General features: G+C 42.0%; 1 protein-coding gene and 1 long non-coding RNA gene across 2 annotated transcripts in view; one reads left to right on the top strand and one right to left on the bottom strand.

Annotated features, from left to right (window-relative positions):
- Window positions 1–18,498, bottom strand: part of LOC132597620 (uncharacterized) — a 69,859-nt gene extending 51,361 nt beyond the window's left edge. The window contains exon 1 of the long non-coding RNA XR_009564654.1: window positions 18,351–18,498. This is a non-coding gene — a long non-coding RNA (uncharacterized lncRNA). The remainder of the gene's footprint in view (window positions 1–18,350) is intronic.
- The window catches only part of LOC115843926 (uncharacterized), a 254,621-nt gene that overhangs the window by 157,081 nt on the left and 77,479 nt on the right, over window positions 1–20,061 (top strand).

The following is a 20,061-nucleotide window of genomic DNA, read 5'->3' as shown; positions in this document are numbered from 1 at the left end:
AAACCTCAATGTCACATGTCCCTCAGCATGCCTGCATGCTGAGGACACTGCTCTGGAAGTCAAAGGTCAGGGCTCTGGCTTCAGCTGCCCTTCATATGGGGGTGAGAAATTGGGCACTTCTCTCCATTTCTCTATCTCATACTTCTTTTTATTTAAAAAAAAGAGTATAATTCCTGTATTCATCAGATCAATATGAGGGGCTAGCTTGGGTCTCTGTATTTAGCTTAGGAAAGCTTTCTTTTCATCAAGTATTGCTTCCACTCCAACTGCTCTATTCCAAACTTCTGGGGTTTCTTTCTACCGATTTTATTCCCAGGTTCTATCCCCAGAATCTCTCATTATTTTCATTATTTTATCCTTTTCCTCTCTGTTCTGGGAGAATATCTCAGTTTTATCTTCTGCTTTGCTTTTCTGGTTTCACCTCATCTGCTGTTCATTGCCTTCATTAATATTTGTGATTCAGTGATCATGTTTTTAATTTCCATACATTATTTCCAATGTCCTCTAGACGTTCATTAAAAACAGAAAGTTGGGAGTTTTGTAAAATTTTCTCCTGTTCATGTTTTATAAATTCATTTCCAAATTCATATGCTTTTCTTTTAACTGGTAATTTTTTTATAGGTGAAATTTCTCTATTTGCTTATCTTTACAGACATCAATTCTTCGCCAGCAATGGCTTGTTGTCAGGTAGCACTTGAGACAACATCCTTTCAGAGATTGTTACAGGTTCCTCTTAAAATCCTTCAAGCATAGCTGAAGCAGGAAAAGTTAAGCTTTCCTATAATGTGTATCATGGGTTCAGTAACCTTGGTGCGGGAGCTTTCAGCAGTCCCAGCGAGAGGTTTGCCTCTTTCCAGCACTTCTTCTCTACGTTTGGTGGAGTAGTCAAGAATTAGCCTGATGTGGGAGCATGCCACCCTCTGCCCCACAAGTCGGTGCCCAGGATAAATTCTACCACACCCACTCTTCTCTGAGTGGAGCCAGCAGGGCCAGATATGACTCTGTGAGCCCCTAGCATGATGGCTGCACACAGCATCACGTAAAGTCCTCTGCAACTCCAGAACATTTGTTGAAAAGACTATTTTTCCCTTTGAATAGTCTTGACCCCCCTGTTGAAAGTAAGCTGATCACAGATGTATGGATTTATTCCTGGACTGTCAACTGTATTCCACTGATATATGTCTATTCTTGTACTAGTACCACACTGTCTTGTTTACCATTACTTTGTAGTAAGGTTTGAAATCAGAAAGTAGAGTCTTCCTACTTTCCCCTTCTTTTTCAGGAGTGTCTTAGCTATTCTGAGTCCCTTGCAATTCCATATGACTTTTAGAATCAGGTTGTCAATTTCTACAAAGATATCAGTTGAGATTCTGATAAGGATTTTATTGAATCTGTACATGAGTTTGGAGAGCACTGTCATCTTAACAATGTTGAGTTTTCTGATCTATGAACATAGGACTTTTCCCCCATTTATTTAGGTCTTCTTTTGTTTCTTTCAACAACATTTTGTCATTTTCAGAATACAAGCTTTCACTTCCTTTGAAAAATTCATTCCTAAGTACTTTATATAATTTTTGATGCATTGTGAATGAAATTGTCTCCTGAATTCCATTTTCAGACTGGTCATTAAAAGTGAATAGAAATACAATCAACTTTTGTATATTGATCTCGTATCCTGCAACCTTGTTGAACTCATTTATTAGTTCTAGTTTTTTAATGGATTCCTTAGGATTTTCTACACACCAGATCACGTTATCGATAAGCAGAGACAGTTTTACTTCTTCCTTTCCCATCTGGATGTCTTTTTTTTCTTGCCTAAGTGCCCTGATTAGAGCCTCCAGTACTGTACATTTGAATAAAAATGGCAAGAATGGACATCCTTGTTTTTCCTGATTTTAGGGGGAAAGCATCCCATCTTCACCATTAAGTATGATGTTAGCTGTGGGGTTTTCACAGATGCCCTTTATTGGGTAAATAAAGTTCCTATATTCCTAGTTTGTCAAATTTTTTTTGTCACAAGAGAGTGTTGGATTTTTGTCAAATGCTTGTCCTGTCTATTGAGATAATCATGCAACTTTTGTTCTTTATTCTGTTGATGTGGTGTATTACATTAATTGATCTTCAGATGTTAAACAATCCTTGCATTTCTGAGATAAATCTCACTTGGTCAAGGCATGTAATTCTCATTATATTTTTAATTTGGTTTGCTAGTATTTTGTTGAAGATTTTTGCATCCATATCCATAAGAGATATTGGTCTGTAATTTTCTTTTCTTTTAATGTCTTTGTCTGGTTTTGGCCTCATAAAATAATTTGGGAAATCTTCCCTCATCTTCTATTTTCTTCAATAGTTTGTGAAGAATTGGTATTAATTCTTTTTTCAATGTTTGGTAGAATTCAGGGGTGAAGCCAATTGGGTGTGGGCTTTTCTTTGTAGGTAGTCTTGTTATTACTGATTCAATCTCTGCTTGTTATAGAGCTATTCAGATTGTCTATTTCTCTTGAGTAAGTTTTGATAGTTTGCATCTGTCTAGGAATTTGTCCATTTTATCTAAGTCATCTAACCGTTGGTGTACAGTTGTTCAGTATTCTCTTATAATTCTTTTTATTTCTGCAAAGTGAGAAGTAATACCCCTTCTTTCATTTCTGATTCTGGTAATGAGTCCTCTTCTTTCACTTGGTCAAACCAGCTAAAGGTCTGTCAATTCTGTTGCTTTTCCCTAAGAACCAGCATTTGGTTTCTTTTATTTTCTGTTTTTTCTCTAGTCTCTATTTCTGTTCCTCAATATTTCTGTTCTCCATTGTGCCTCTACTAACTCCTACTCTAATCTGTATTGTTTCCTTCCTTGTGCTTGTTTTAGGTTTAGTTTTGCTCTTTTTTTCCCTGTGTCATTAGGTGCAGATCCAGTTGTTGATTTGAGATTTTTCTTCTTTATTAATACAGGTATTTGCAGCTATAAATTTCCCTCTGAGCACTGCTTTACCTGTCTTCATAACTTTTGGCATATTTTGTCTTCATTTTCATTTATATCAAGGTATTTTCTGATTTTTCTTTTGATTTCTTCTTGGACCCATGAGTTATTTAGGAGTTTGTTATTTAATTTCCACATATTTGTGAGTTTCTCAAATTTCCCTTATTATTGATTTCTAATTTCATTTCATTGTGGTCAAAGAACACATTTTGTATTATTTCCATACTTTTAAATTTGTGGAAGTTTGTTTTATGGACTAACACATGGTCTAGCCTGGAGAATGTTCCATATACACTTGAGAAGAAAGTATACTCTGTTATTATTGGAAAGTATACTCTGTTCTGTATATGACTATTACGCCTAAATGGTTTATGGTGTAGATCAAATATTCTATTTCCTTGATCTTCTGTATAGTTGCTCTATCCATCATTGAAAGTTGGGCATAAATCTCCAACTGTTATTGTTGAATTACCTATTCCTCCCTTCATTTCTGTCAGTTTTTGCTTTATGTACTTTAGTGCTCTGTTATTAGGTAGGTGGATATATATTTGTACTTATATCTTCCTGATGGATTAACCCTTTTATTGTTATAAAATGCCCTTCTTTGTCTCTAGTGTCTTTTGTTTTTGGTTGTTTTTAATTTTTTAAATTGGAGTATAACTGCTTTACAATGCTGTGTTCATTTCTGCTATATGATGAACTGAATCAGCTATATGTATACATATATCCCCTCCCTATTAAACCTCTCTCCCACCACCCCCCCATCCCATCTATGTCATCACAGAGCACCAAGCTGAGCTTCCTGTGATTTATAGCAGGTTCCCACTAGCTATCTATTTTACGCATGGTAGTGTATTTATGTAAAATCTAATCTTCTAGTTCATCCCATCCTCCCCTTCCCCCACTGCATCCACATGTCCAATCTCTACATCTGCGTCTCTATTCCTGCACTGGAACTAGGTTCATCTGTACCATTTTTCTGGATTCCACATGTATGCATTAATATACGATATTTGTTTTTCTCTTCCTGACTTACTTCACTCTGTATGACAGACTGTAGGTCCATCCACATCTCTACAAATGACCCAATTTCATTCCTTTTTAGGGCTGAGTAATATTCCATTGTATATAGGTACCACATCTTCTTTATCCATTCAACAGTCATTGAACATTTAGGTTGTTTCCATTTCCTGGCTATTGCAAATAGTGCTTAAATGAACATTGTGGTACATGTGTCCTTTTGAATTACAGTTTTCTCAGGATATATGCCCAGTTGTGGGATTGCTGGGTCATATGGTAGTCCTTTTTAATTTTTTATGGAACCTCCATACTGTTCTCCATAGTGGCTGTACCAATTCACATTCCCGCCAATGGTGCAAGAAGGTTCCCTTCTCTCCACACCCTCTCCAGCATTTATTGTTTATTTTTTGATGATGGCCATTCTGAACAATGTGAGGTGATACCTCATTGTAGTTTAGATTTGCATTTCTCTAATAATTAGTGATGTTGAGCATCTTTTCATGTATTTGTTGGCCATCTGTAAGCCTTCTTTGGAGAAATGTCTATTTAGGTCTTCCACCCATTTTTTGATTTGTTTGTTTTTTTTGGTGTTGAGCTGCATGAGCTGTTTGTATATTTTGGAGATTAATCCTTTGTCAGTTGCTTCATTTGCAAATATTTTCTCCCATTCTGAAGGTTGTCTTTTTGTCTTGTTTATGGTTTCCTTGGTTGTGCAAGAGCTTTTAAGTTTCATTAGGTCCCCTTTTTTTTTTTTTTCCATTACTCTAGGAGGTGGGTCAAAGAAGATCCTGCTGCAATTTATGTTAAAGAGTGTTCTGCCTATGTTTTCCTCTAAGAGTTTTATGGTGTCTAGCTTTACATTTAGGTCATTAATCCATTTTGAGTTTATTCTTGTGTATGGTGTTAGGGAGTGTTCTAATTTCATACTTTAACATGTAGCTGTCCAGTTTTCCCAGCACCATTTATTGAAGAGGTTCTCTTTTCTCCGTTTTATATTCTTGCCTCCTTTGTCTTAGATTAGGTGTCTGTAGGTGTGTGGGTTTGCCTCTGGGCTTTCTATCCTGTTCCATCAATCCATATTTCTGTTTCTGTGCCCGTACCATGCTGTCTTGATCACTGTACCTTTGTAGTATCGTCTGAAGTCAGGGAGCCTGATTCCTCCAGCTCTGTTTTTCTTTCTCAAGATTGCTTTGGCTATTCAGGGTCCTTTGTGTTTCCATACAAATTGTAAGATTTTTTCTCCTAATTCTGCGAAGAATGCCACTGGTAATTTGATAGGGATTGCATTGAATCTGTAGATTGCTTTGGGTAGTATAGTCATTTTCACAATATTGATTCTTCCAATCCAAGAACATGGTATATTTCTCCATCTGTCTGTGTCACCTTTGATTTCTTTCATCAGTGTTTTATAGTTTTCTGAGTACAGGTCTTTTGCCTCCTTAGGTAGATTTATACCTAGGTATTTTATTCTTTTTGTTGCAATGATAAATGGGATTGTTTCCTTAATTTCTCTTCCTGATCTTTCATTGTTAGTGTATAGGAATGAAGGAGATTCCTGTGCATTAATTTTGTAGCCTGTAACTTTACCAAATTGATTGATTAACTCTAGTAGTTTCCTGGTGGCATCTTTAGGATTTTCTATGTATAGTATCATGTCATCTGCAAACAGTGATGGTTTTATTTCTTCTTTTCCAATTTCTATTCCTTTTACTTCTTTTTCTTCTCTGATTGCCATGGCTAGGACTTCCAAAACTATGTTGAATAATAGTGGTGAGAGTGGACATCCTTGTCTTGTTCCTGATCTTAGAGGAAATGCTCTCAGTTTTTCACCATTGAGAATGATGTTTGCTGTGGGTTTGTCATGTATGGCCTTTATTATGTTGAGGTGGATTCCCTCTATGCCCACTTTCTGAAGAGTTTTTATCATAAATCGGTGTTAATTTTGTCAAAAGCTTTTTCTGCATCTATTGAGATGATCATATGCTTTTTATTCTTTAATTTGTTAATATGGTGTATCACCTTGACTGATTTGCATATATTGAAGAATCCTTGCATTCCTGGGATAAATCCCACTTGATCATTGTGTATGATCCTTTTAATGTGCTGTTGGATTCTGTTTGCTAGTGTTTTGTTGAGGATTTTTGTATCTATGTGATATTGGCCTGTAATTTTTTTGTGTGTGTGTGTGACATCCTTGTCTGGTTTTGGTATTAGGGTGATGGTGGCCTCATAGAATGAGTTTGGGAGTGTTCCTCCCTCTGCTATATTTTGGAAGAGTTTGAGAAGGATAGGTGTTAGCTCTTCTCTAAGTGTTCCATAGAATTCGCCTGTGAAGCCATCTGGTCCTGGACTTCTGTTTGTTGGAAAATTTTTAATTACAGTTTCAATTTCATTACTTGTGGTTGGTCTGTTTATATTTTCTAATGCTTCCTGGTTCAGTCAGGAAAGTTGTACCTTTCCAAGAATGTGGCTATTTCTTCCATGTTGTCCATTTTATTGGCATATAGTTGCTTGCAGTAGTCCTTATGATCCTTTGTATTTCTGCAGTGTCAGTTGTAATTTCTTCCTTTTCATTTCTAATTTTGATTTGTGTCCTCTTCCTTTTTTCTTTTTTTTAAAAATAAATTTATTTATTTATTTACTTTTTGCTGCATTGAGTCTTTGTTGTTGCGCACAGGCTTTCTCTAGTTGCAGCAAGCAGGGGCCACTCTTCGCTGCAGTGCACGGGCTTCCCATTGCAGTGGCTTCTCTTGTTGCAGAGCATGGGCTCCTGATATGCAAAGCCCTGGCATGTTGGGCTTAGTAGTTGTGGCGTGTTGGGCTCAGTAGTTGTGGCATGTGGGCTCAGTAGTTGTGTCGCACAGGCTTAGTTGCTCCACAGCATGTGGGATCTTCCCAGGCCAGGGCTCGAAACCGTGTGCCCTGCATTGGCAGGCGGATTCTTAACCACTGTGCCACCAGGGAAGCCCCTCCCTTTTTTCTTGATCACACTGGCTAAAGGTTTATCAATTTTGTTTATATTCTCAAAGAGCAAACTTTTAGTTTTATTCATCTTTGCTATTGTTTTCTTCATTTCTATTTGACTTATTTCTGCTCTGATCTTTATGATTTCTTTCCTTCTACTGACTTTAGGTTTTTTTTTGTTCTTTCCCTATTTGCTTAGGTGTAAGGTTAGATTGTTTGAGATTTTTCTTGTTTCTTGAGGTGAGATTGAATTGCCATAAACTTCCCTCTTAAAACTGCTTTTTGCTGCATCCAGTAGGTTTTGGGTCACCACGTTTTTGTTGGCATTTGTTTCTATGTATTTTTTAAATTTCCTCTTTCCTCTTCGATTTCTTCAGTGATCTCTTGGTTATTTAGCAGTGCACTGTTTAGCCTCCCTGTGTTTGTTGTTTTTACAGGTTTTTTCCTGTAATTGATTTCTAATCTCATAGCATGTAGTCAGAAAAGATGCTTGATATAATTTCAATTTCCTTAAATTTTCCGAAACTTGATTTGTGACCCCAGGTGTTATCTATCCTGGCGAATGTTCCACGTGCACTTGAGAAGAAAGTGTATTTGGCCACTTTTGGGTGGAATGTCCTATAAATATCAATTAAATCTATCTGGTCTATTTAAAGCTTGTGTTTCCATATTTATTTTGTCTGAATGATCTGTCCATTGGTGTAAGTGAGGTGTTAAAGTCCCCCACTATTATTGTGTTACTGTCAATTTCTCCTTTTATGGCTGTTAGCATTTGCTTTATCTATTGAGGTGCTCCTATGTTGGGTGCATAAATATTTATAATTGTTATATCTTCTTCTTGGATTGATCCCTTGATCGTTATGTAGTGTCATTCCTTATCTCTTGTAACAGTCTTTATTTTAAAGTCTATTTTATCTGATATGAGTATTGCTACTCCAGCTTTCTTTTAATTTCGATTTGCATGGAATATATTCTTCTATCCCCTCACTGTCAGCCTGTATGTATCCCTAAGTCTGAAGTGGGTCTCTTGTAGACAGCATATATACAGGTCTTATTTTTGTATCCATTCAGCCACCCTGTGTCTTTTGGTTGGAGCATTTAATTCATTTACATTTAAGGTAATTATCAATATGTATGTTCCTACTACCATTTTCTTAATTGTTTTGGGTTTGTTTTTGTGGGTCTTTTTCTTCTCTTGTGTTTCCCGCCTATTGAAGTTCCTTTAGCATTTGTTTTAAAGCTGGTTTGGTGGTGCTGAATTCTCTTGGCTTTTGCTTGTCTGTAAAGCTTTTGATTTCTCTGTCAAATCTGAATGAGATCCCTGAGTAATCTTGGTTATAGATTTTTCCCTTTCATCACCTTAAATATATCCTGCCACTCCCTTCTGGCCTGCAGAGTTTCTACTGAGAAATTAGCTGATAACCTTATGGGGATTCCCTTGTGTGTTATGTTTTGCTTTTCCCTTGCTGCTTTTAATATTTTTTCTTTGAATGTAATTTTTGTTAGTTTGATTAATATGTGTCTCAGTGTGTTTCTTCTAGGGTTTATCATGTATGGGACTCTCTGCGCTTCCTGGATTTGGGTGGCTATTTCCTTTCCCATGTTAGGGAAGTTTTTGACTATAATCTTTTAAAATATCTTCTCAGACCCTTTCTTTTTCTTGTCTTCTTCTTCTGGGACCCCTGTAATTCAAATATTGGTGCATTTAGTGTTGTCCCAGAGGTCTCTGAGACTGTCTTCAATTCTTTTCATTCTTTTTTCTCTATTCTGCTCCTCAGCAGTTATTTCCACCATTCTATCTTCCATCTCACTTATTCATTCTTCTGCCTCTGTTATTCTGCTATTGATTCCTTCTAGTGTATTTTTCATTTCAGTTATTGTGTTGTTCATCTCTGTTTGTTTGTTCTTTAGTTCTTCTAGGTCCTTGTTAAACATTTCTTGTATTTTCTCGATCCATGCCTCCATTCGCTTTCTGAGATTTCAGATCATCTTTACTATCATTACTCTGAATTCTTTTTCAGGTAGGTTGCCTATTTCCTCTTCATTTATTTGGTCTTGTAGGTTTTTACCTTGCTCCTTCATCTGTAACATATTATTTTGTCATCTCATTTTTTTTGATGGGTGGGACTGTTTTCCTTTCTTACTAGGTGTTTGACCTGAGGCATCCAGCACTGGAGTTTGCAGGCAGGTGGGTAGAGCCAGGTCTTGGTGCTGGGATGAGGACCTCTGGGAGAGCTCACACTCATTAATATTCCCTGGGGTCTGAGGTTCTCTGTTAGTCCAGTGGTTTGGACTCGGTGCTCTCATCACAGGAGCTCAGGCTCAACCCCTGGCCCGTGAACCAAGATCCTGCAAGCCACATGGCATGACAAAAAAAAAAATTGGAACAATAACAAGGAATAAAAAAATAAAATTAGAAAACTGACAGATATATTAGAAAAAATAAAAATATAAATCAGAGAACAACTGGAAGGTAAAACAGAACCACAATAGCAAAAAAAAAGTCCAGAAAAGGCCTTGGCTGTAGAGGGCAGGCCTTAAGCAGGGGAGGGGTTTAGGCAGGGGCAGGGTCTAGGCTCAGTACCCATGTGGCCAGATAAGGCACTGGGGCATCTTGGGGCAGGGCTTAGGCGGCCTTGGAGCACAGAGGATCAGTCCTGGGACCCCAGCAGGCTCTCCAGGGCCCAAGTGGGCAGGAGAAACACTAGCTGTGTTCCCCTCCAATCCTCTCAACCCCCGAGGGTCTCTCCCCATCCCTGTTGATACCCTCGTGGTCAGTGGGCCTCTCCAGGTGGGGGAACCTCTCCTCTTCCCCAGCCAGCCCTCACGGGTGCCAGTCCGAGCCCACCTCCACTTCTCCTACCTCCTCGCTCACCCCCACATCCTACCCAGTTGCTTGGGGATTCCTCCCATCCTCTTGGGTGTCAAGGTCCCCCACCAGAGTCTAGCAGGTGCCCTAGTTGTGATGCAAACTCCATGTCCTCTTACTCCAGCCACTAGTGTGTTTTGTTTTAAAGTCTATTTTATCTGATATCAACAGAGCCACTCCACCTTTCTTGTGGTTGCTGTTTACATGATACATCTTTTTTCCATCTTTTTACTTTCAAGTTATCTGTGTCTGAATCTAAAATGTGTCTCCTATAGACAACATATAGGTGGATCGTGCTTTTTATCCATCTGACACTCTGTTTTTTGATTGAATTGTTTAATTCATTTACATTTAGTGTTGTTATTGATATAGTTATATTTACATCTGCCATTTTACTTTTTATTTTCTATATTTTTGAGTACTTTTTAACGGTTGCTCTAGGGTTTAACATACACATCTTTTAAAATTTATTTTATTGAAGTATAGTTGATTTACAATGTTGTGTTAATTTCTACTGTACAGCAAAGTGGTTCAGTTATACATATGTATACACACAGTTATACATATGTATACACAGTTATACATATGTATACATCATATATATATTGAATATAGTTCCCTATATAGTAAGAACTTGTTGTTTATCATGTACATCTTAACTTATTAGAATCAACTTCAACTGTGTATTAGCTTAATTCCAGCAACATATAGAAATATTATTCCTATATAGCTCTATTCCCTTTCTCCCCTTTGTGGTATTACTGTTATACATATATTACATCTATTAATATTACAAACCCAACAATGCATTGTTAAAATTATTACTCTACCATCTGTCATTATTTTCCTAGCTATTACAGCTTTGCTCCCACCCACCTCCTTTGTGCTAGTATTAGCAGATATAGTCTAGATATATTACATTTCTATATGTTGTAGGCCAAACAATACATTAGATACATATTATTTTATACAATTGGTTTTTAAATCAGTTAAGAGAAAAAAGGAAAAAAGTAGGAATTTATCTTTTATAATTACATAATTACCTTTGCTAGTGCTCTATTTTTGTTCATGTGTATTTGAATTACCATCTGGGGTCACTTGCTTTCAATCTGAAGAACTTAGGTATTTCTTGTAAGTTAGTTCTGCTAGCAACAAATTCTCTCAGAGTTTACCCAAGAAAGTCTATTCTGCCTTTGTTTTTGAAAGACAGCTTTGCTGGATATAGGACTCTTGGTTGAGAGGCTTTTTATTTCTTTCTTTCAGTACTTTTAATATTATCCCACCACCTCTGGCCTCCAGAGCTTCTGCAGGAAAGTCAGCTGTTAATCTTTCTGGGGTTCCCTTGTAAGTTATATACAATTTTTCTCTTGCTGCTTTCAAGATTTTCTCCTTGTCTTTTGGTTTCAGCCTATTTAAGATGATGTGTCTGTTTGTGGGTCTCTTTCCATTTATCCTACTTAGAATTTGTTGTGCTCCCTAGATATGTAAATTTTTATTTCTCAGTAAGTTTTGGAAGTTTTCAACTATTATTTCTTTGAATTTTTTTTTCTTCTTTCTCTCTCTTCTCTTTCTGCTACTCCCATTATACATATGTTGGTGCAGTTAATGGTGCTCCTCCATTTGCTCCTGGCTGGGAAAGAAAGTCTCTGCCTGGTACCCCCTTCCAGGAAATCCTTCCACCTAATGATAATGGTGCTGGGGGACTGTTCCTTATTATTCTGAGGCTGTGTTCATTTTTTTTCATTCTTTTTTTCATTGTGTTCTTCAGTTTGCATAATCTCTATCAATCTCTTCAAGTATGCTGGGGTTTTTTCCTGCCAATTCAAATCTACTGTTGAGACCCTCTAGTGAATTTTTTATTTTAGTTACTGTACTCTTCAATTCTAGAACTTCCATTTTCAAAAAATAATTACTATCTATCTATTGATGTTCTCTATTTGCTGCAACTTGTGTTAAAAAACAAAATTCAACAGAGTAAAACTGAAGATCTATTTGCCTTTATTCAATAATTCATGAATCGGACAGCATCCCACGTAGCAAGTAGAAATGTGCTCTGAGAAGCTGCACAAATTGTGAAGTTTTTATACGTAGAAAGAGGGTATGACAAAGAAGTAAAAGAACAGATTGTTTCAGGCAAGGTTACATTCCCTTAGGGAAAGGCAGGGATCTTAGGGAGTTTACCTCACTAATACTAACCAGGAAATTCCAGACTGATTGGTTTAAAATCCACTCCTGGGAGAGGCTGAGACTGCAGTTAGGTCAGGTATTACGTCTTACTGGGGCTTAATACAAGTGTCTCCATTTGGGGCTTTTTTTTTTTTTTTTTAACAATTCTCTTTTGATCTCTCCCTGAGATATGTAATCAAAATTTAAGGCAGTAGCACCACTCTCAATTATACCACTCTATGGTTCTCACAACTTTCGTTGATCCTTGATTTTTGCTTTTTGGGTTTTTTGTTGTTTTTTTTTTTCTGAACATCTGTGGTATTCACAGGTCACGACGTCAGGTTCACATTTTTTAAGTAGGTCACTTCCTCCATTTCTTTTTCAGTGTTCCAATCTGAGGGAGGTCATTTGCTTGGTGGCTAGTGACTACAAACATGCATTTAAAGCTTTTGAGAGGGCACAACACACCAGAGAGGTTATTATGATTATTGTAAGTAGGATAATTCTCAATGTTCATAAAGCATTTGGAGCTATGGTCCCCATGACCCAAACCAATCAAAATCAAATAAGTTAAAAAAAGACCCCACTGGACTTCCCTGGTGGCACAGTGGTTGAGAGTCCACCTGCCGACGCAGGGGACACGGGTTCGTGCCCTGGTCCGGGAAGATCCCACATGCCGCAGAGCAGCTGGGCCCGTGAGCCATGGTCGCTGAGCCTGTGCGTCCGGAGCCTGTGCTCCCCAACGGGAGAGGCCACAACAGTGAGAGGCCCGCGTACCACACACACACACAAAAAAGACCCCATTGAAGGGTCTTTTTAAGCCAAATGGCTTGTTCAGTGATTTATGTGACTGAGCTTCAGCTTCCCCAGAAGTGTCAATCCAGGTGCAGCAGGTGGTGTAGGCCACAGCACACACATCTCCTTGCTCAGCTTAAAGATAATCCAACTTTGGTTAGGGAGTGTAAGGCTCTTTGCCGGGCAGCCAGTATCTTAGCAATTGAATCTGCAGTGTCTCCAAGAATTAGGAATGGTTTCTAATCATACTCTCATTTGTGTTTACTTCCACGTAAGGGGTTAGTCAGGTTTTTAGCACAAATGGGAAGAGAATCTTCTAGTCTGAAATAAAAAGTTGTTCTAAATTCCAGAGGTTACTCCCTTTAGCAGTGGTCTGGGAGGTATGGGTGATGGCATTATCTTTCCAGGCCAATGCCAGAGTAAAGGAAAGAAAGGGAAGAAGAGAAGTATTAAGTCTTGATTCAGCATCTTGGGTGGAAGCAGATTTCATTGATGCTGACATATTTTACAATAGAGATAACCTGAATTTGACTAGCAAGCCCAGGTAGAATAAAAGTTGTTTATCTGCATTATAGTCAGTGTTGATAACTCTAAAAACATGTCTGTTTTAATTAAGGCAACGAACTTAAACTAGCTTTAATACTGAATGTTTTCTCGGACCACATGAACCTGAAAAGCATTTGCGTTAGTTTATATTTCTGAGAGTTTTTAGAATAACCAACCCATAATTTATATAAGTTCTTGTTTGTTTTTAAAGCAACTGAATAGAGCTCTTTTACAAATTAATTTTAGTAATATCATCCAGAGGTAGGAAATAACACACATCAACCACACATGTATATAGAAACAGGAACATATTATACAAATGCAAACAGAGACCTCATAGCTTCGTTTTAAAATTTTAGTTACAAGACAGGTATGATGATGTGAAAATCACTATTTACAAAAAAACAGTTGGAATAAGTTAAGTTCTTCTGTTCAGATAGCTAAAGCTTTTTCTGCTAATATTTATGGAGAAGACCCATGATTTTTCATTTATCTAAATTCAAATGACCTTTCCCCCTTTCATTCTCTTGATTAGAATTACCTCTCTGAAGATTGTACTTTAAAGAAATGGCCTAGATAAGAGTTAATATTTACAGCTCAAAGGCACAGGAAAAGAATGCAGTTTCCTTCAAGGACTTTGGTTTCTTAAGGCCAATATTGAAAAGCTTTTTGAGATGAATAAGGGAGGTTTGAGGATTGGTTAACAAGGATTGGTGGTTTCTGGAAGCACACCTCTGATCCTGGAAAGACTAGACTTGTAAAACAAGGACAGCTGTTTTTACTTTCTCGTAGAACTGTATTGCTGCCTAAATGATATCAAAGGACTGTCAGACCCATCCACCTATGTTGGAATATTTTTCTTCCTCTCTTGGTACAATTAGCTTAGGGGAGAAGGCTTTAAGAAAAGTACTAACAGGCTGGGAACGTCGGCTTCCAATCTGGCCAAATTTCTGATCATAGAGTTATTAAATCCTTTCAAATATCTTGTCAGGTTTCAGCTGGAACAAAGAGTAAACATTTCTGGCCGTACTGAATTGGATTTAGGAGGTGTTCTTAAAGAGGGTGCAGAAGATATTATCCTCACAAGATCTTAGAGCCACTCCCAAAGATAGCCAAAAGGAAGACTTAGATAATGACCAACAGTTGTCCCTGGGAGAGAAAGAATCAATAACCAGTGTGTCTGGATTTGGACAGGAGGGGACATGAAATTTTACTTTCCTCTCTCAACTGGTCACTACAGACAGGGATTACCAGGATGAGCACTCAAATAAAAGAGGATAGAGGGGAGCAATAGAAATTACATCAGTCTTGGAAATTCCCTGGGGTCCAGTGGTTAGGACTCTGTTCTCTCACTGCTGAGGGCCTGGGTTCGCTCCCTGGTCAGGGAACTAAGATCCCACAAGCTTTGCAATGCGGCCCAAAAAAAAAAAAAAAAACAACAGACAGACAGAAAGAAATTATGTCAGTCTTACTATTTTCATCCTGTTTTGTTTTTAGGTACCTCTTGTGTCTTTAATTTTTAACCAGCATTTTTCAATAAATATTTTAATGAAGCTACTTCGTAATTTTGAAGGCTTTTGGAGGCTTCTGCAAACCAATTAAAATAAGTTATCCTGTTCTGTTTGTTTGATATGGGAACACTTACTTTTTTTTATAGGACATTAGGATTATATTTTATGATTTTTTAAACAGATATTAATGTGAGAGATATTGACAACTAGAATCCATGGCTAAAAGGGAAGTATATAGGGCTTCCCTGGTGGCGCAGTGGTTGAGAGCCCGCCTGCCGACGCAGGGGACACGGGTTCGTGCCCTGGTCCGGGAAGATCCCACATGCCGCGGAGCGGCTGGACCTGTGAGCCATGGCCGCTGAGCCTGCACGTCTGGAGCCTGTGCTCCGCAACAGGAGAGGCCACAACAGTGAGAGGCCACAACAGTGAGAGGCCCGCGTACCGCAAAAAAAAAAAAGGAAGTATATAAAGTGTTAGAATAATAGTCACATGGAAATCATATAGTATACTTTCTTAAATTGAAAAAAAGAAGTGAAAGACAAAGATGCAAGAGTTAAATTATATAATTGATATAAAATAATTTGTTGTATTTTCTATCCTACACTTGATTATTTTTGTATGACTTTTATAGATGCAGTCCTTCTAATAGTTTATAGTTGACTCTCACAGAATTCTATGGGATGGAACTAATCATATTCCTTGCTACCTTCCCACTCCTTCCTTTGCAACCTATATTTAATATTCCATGGATATACAATTATATATATTTTTAGTTTTTAGTTTTCCATTATGGTTTATTACAGGATATTGAATACCCTGTGCTGTACAGTAGAACCTTGTTGTTTATCTGTTTTATATGTAGTAGTTTATATCTCCTAATCCCAAACTCCTAATTTATCCCTCCCCCACCCCCTTTACCCTTTGGTAACTGTAAGTTTGTTTTCTATCTGTCTGTGAGTCTGTTTCTGTTTTATAAATAAGTTCATTTGTGTCATATTTTAGATTCCACATATAAGTGATATACAGTATGTGTCTTTTACTTTCTGACTTACTTCATTTAGTGTGATAATCTCTAGATCCATCCATGTTGCTGCAAATGGCATTATTTCATTCTTTTTCATGGCTGAGTAGTGGTCCACATACACAATGGAATACTTCCCATGGTGCAGGGGCTGGGGGGGGGTGGCGGCTAAATCTCACTGCACCAAATTGTGTCCCCTGACACTCCCTGAACTTCGGGTAGTAAGTGTTAATTTCAGCTGCCATCACCACTGTGGTCTTAAGAAATATGGATCCCTTTTGCATACCAGAACTCAGTGAAGACACTCTACTCTTCCCTGCAGTACAGCTGAAACCAGGATAGCTGGTTCAAATAAGACTCTACGGAAAACTTAAAAGAGAAATGGACTCAGAAGAAGCATGGCACATGGCTGGCTGACACAGGCTAGATCTGCCCAGGCTGCTGCTACCTAGAGGCACTCACCACTTGGGATCATACAACACCTTCTCAAAGTCCTGACTTTGAGAGCAGGGGTGCTCCCTTCTGCCTAGCTGGCCTTCTGCTCAGTTTCAGGTCCCTACTCATTCTTCCACAGGCCCTCCCCGGGCACCTAGCCTGCAGCAGATGCTCTGCACACACTGGGGATACAGTGGTGGTACAGAGCTGCTGCCCACACAGTGCATGGTCTATGGGAGGCAGCCAACAGATAACCAAGCCACTGACAGATGGCAGTAAGTGCTGGAAAGGAATAACTGAAGTCTCACTGAGGAGGCAACATTTACTGAGATCTGAAGTTTGGGGAGCCAATGCCTTGCAAAACAAAGAGAACATTCCAGGTAAAAAGAACACTAAGTGCAAAGGCCCTGAGACAGGAAGGAGAGACAGCAAGACAGCCACCATGGCTGGAGTGGAAAGACCAAGGGAAAGGGAGCGCTGACAGGAGGTGGAGAACAGGGCGGCCAACACACAGGGTCTTGCGGGTCTTGCTAACTGCGAGAGAAGCTTCTGAAGGGTTTGAATCAGTAGCAGGACATGGTATGATTTATATTTTAATTTAGAGCTCCCTCTCTGGCTGCTCTGTGGAACAAGTCAAGAGACTGAAGCTGTCTTCCAAACACAGTATGGTAGTGGTGCAGTAAAGTGAAAGAAATGGACACCGTGCACACTTATTTTGGAGGGAGAACCCACAGACTTGCTGATGGATGGGGAGGGTGTCTCCTGATCTGTGACTCATCCCCCAACAGCAATTCTTCCTACTCCCAAGGGCTAGGTTCACAGGCCTCAACAGGACAACCGGACGAGAACACAGACGGTGACTCTCCTTGCTGAAAGCCTGCACTCAGGAGCGAGGGGTGTCGGAGGACAGCTGTTCTTCCCTCCCAAGGACAGCGAAGAATGGAGGCATGGGTGGGAAGTGTGCATACCAGGTATGGAATGGTCAGGAAGGATCCCCAGAGGAGTAAGCTGAGGGGGGGCCTTCAAGGTGCAGATTTGGCTGAGTCACCCTGCAATGCCCATCAACTGAACCTCCAACACACTAGTATTGCCTTATGCTTGTACAGAGCTTTGTACTTTGTACGTAAACGCTGGCATGCCATTGTCCCAGCCCCCTGAGTTGTTATGAGGAGATCTGCACAGGGCCTGCAAGGAGAGGAGATGATATTGAGGCAGGGTCCCTTATGATGCAGAGCTAGGAGCACACATGGCTTAGGGAAGGAGACGGGCTACAGGAACTGGACCCCAAATGGAGGGAAGAGGAGAGAATGACCACTGTTCCAGCATCCATCCTACACCAGCTGGTGTGCTGGGGCGTGGCAAGGACCTCTCATTTCATCCTCACCATCGTTAATACAACGAGCTGCCTAGGGCTTGGAGGAGTGGTGATGCTGGGGATGGGGGCGATCAGCAGCCCTGCTTAGCCCTCATCAGTCCTTACTGGGACTTCCTGTCACACTGCTCACTGATTATCGCACTTGTTTGGAGCACTGGCGGTACCTCACCCTCCCTCTAGGCACACTCCAAGAACCTACAGAATGCTCACGGGTGTCTGGGAGCGTCGGAGGGAAAGGCAACTCTCTTCCCTAATCCCTGCCCCCCTCCCCCGCATCGACAACAAAATGTGAAAAACCCTAGAATCATTGGAGCTACGTCAAGGCTCCCATTTTCGATCGTGCCTGTCACTGGATTTTCCCAGACACTTCCTAAAATCATTTGGCGTGGACCGTGCCTCTACTTTTGATGGCTTCTTAATCAGAAGTATGCAGAGCACCGCCGGCATACTCCTGCTGGCCGGCTGTCCCAAGGGTCGCGGGCGCCGAGTGTTCCCAGTGCACAGCCCCCGAGGCAGGCCCGGGGAGGAGGGGCGCGTCCCGACCAAGCGCGCTCCCCGACCCGGCTCGCAGGGCTGAGCGTGACCTCCTGCCTACACTCCTGCCCCAGACGGGCAAGGACGCGCAGTCTGAGCTGGGTCCTAGAAGGAAAAAGTGAGCGCCCGCCGGTTCTACTCACTGTCGTGCCTGCGGGGTGCCGGCCGCCTCCCTCCGAGGATGCGCCCGTCCTAACATACGCGCGCCAAGGCCGGCAGCAGGGCGCGGCCCTGCGGGCACCGATAGCTGCCCAGGGCCCCGCGCGCCGCGCCTGCCGCCACCGCCCCAGGTCTGCGTGCGCGCGTGCGTGAGCGCGTGCCGACCGGGCCCGCGACCCACACCGGGGTCGGCGCCGCGGCACAGCGCCCGCGGGGCGGCCGGGAACTGGCGGCGAGCGGAGGCGCCACGTCCTGCCCGGTGGGCGCCTGGCCTTGCCCGAGGCCCGCGAGCCCCGCGCCCGCTGAGGGTTCCCGCCGCCGCAGCCACAGAGCCCGAGCGGTTGGCGGCGGCCGGGAGCCTCCTTAGCGGAGCCCCATGATGTCAGCTGGCCCGGAGCGGCGGCCGTGCGGCGGCGGGGATGGGGCCGAGGACGCCGCGCGGCCGTCTGCACGCCCCTCGCCCGGTCCGGGCCCCGGCTCGCTGGCCCCGTCGCCCGGCAGCCCCGCCGCCGCCGCCGCGGCCCAGCCGCCCGCGAACCTGTGGCTGGAGCTCGGGCCCGCCTGCTCGAGGGCGCAGCAATGCCCGAGCGAGTCGAGCGGGCAGACGAGCGGGGACCTCGGCACCAGCAGCAGCAGCGGCGGCGGCAGTAGCGCCGGGCTGTCCCCGGGCTCCGACTCGGACAGCAGCGGCGTGGTGTGCGGCGGCAGCGGGGGCATGCGCGGCGCCCTGTCCCGCTCCTGGAGCCTGGAGAGCCTGCGCTCGGCCACCGCCGGTAAGGGCGCCGCCGTCGCCCCGCGCGCCGCCGCTCCCTGCGTCTGTCCGTCTCGAGCGCCTTCTCTCCATCCCTCTCGAGACGGTCTCTCCTCCTGTCCTTTCCTCCTGCACTTTTTCTGTTGCTTGTTTCCATCTTTTGGTTCCTGGCTTCCTATTGCTTTGCTCTTCCGATTCCTTCTCTCTTTCCGGGTTTTCTTCCGATTTCCCACCACCCCCGTCCCGTTTTCACCCACTTCTACCTGTTACAGCCGAGCCCTGGTCGGCCCCCTCCCCCCTCGTAGCCGGGCGCGTCCTCAACTGGGAAACTGAGTGTTTACGGTGAGAACAGAATGTGGTCCCTTGATGCGCCGTTTCCCTTCCCCAGACTGTTCTTGACCGATGGCACAGGTCTGGCTTTCCGAACTGCAGCTCCTTGAGTTCTGTAAATCAGAGAAGAAAGGAGAGGGCTCACTAGCCATGGGTGGACCGGATTCAGTGTGTTTGGTCCTGACTCTAGGACTGAAGCTCCCTGCAAGAGGAGGGGCTCTAGAGGTCCCTTCAGAGGGACCCTCTGAAACAGTGCGGTTTCCGTGAGATGGGATTGCTCTGATGTCCCCTGGCACTGTGTGCCCCCCCCCTTAGGGCTCCCCTTCTGCCCCAGGGACCGAATTCTGGGTGCAAATTGATAGGAAGACTTTGACCCTAAATATTAATTAGCAAGGAAGCCCAGAGTGGTGACCCTTGATTAGTTGCTAAACTGCAATCTTTATATTTTACTTCTTGGAAACCTTCAAGTTATTTTTGAGCCCCTGTAATGAGAGCTGTAAAGGAAGGCAGGTGCTGCCTGGGAATCAGGGAGGTAGTTCACCCATTATGCTTCTGGTTGGGGGTGGGGATGCTGCCTGTGAAAGCCGTAGAGCCCCAGGTAGGCAGTGGAGATG

The sequence above is a fragment of the Globicephala melas genome, chromosome 7 (genome assembly GCF_963455315.2).
Source record: "Globicephala melas chromosome 7, mGloMel1.2, whole genome shotgun sequence".
Taxonomy (NCBI): domain Eukaryota; kingdom Metazoa; phylum Chordata; class Mammalia; order Artiodactyla; family Delphinidae; genus Globicephala; species Globicephala melas.
The sequence above is the reverse complement of the archived record's forward strand: the minus strand, read 5'-3'. Positions and strand labels throughout refer to the sequence as shown.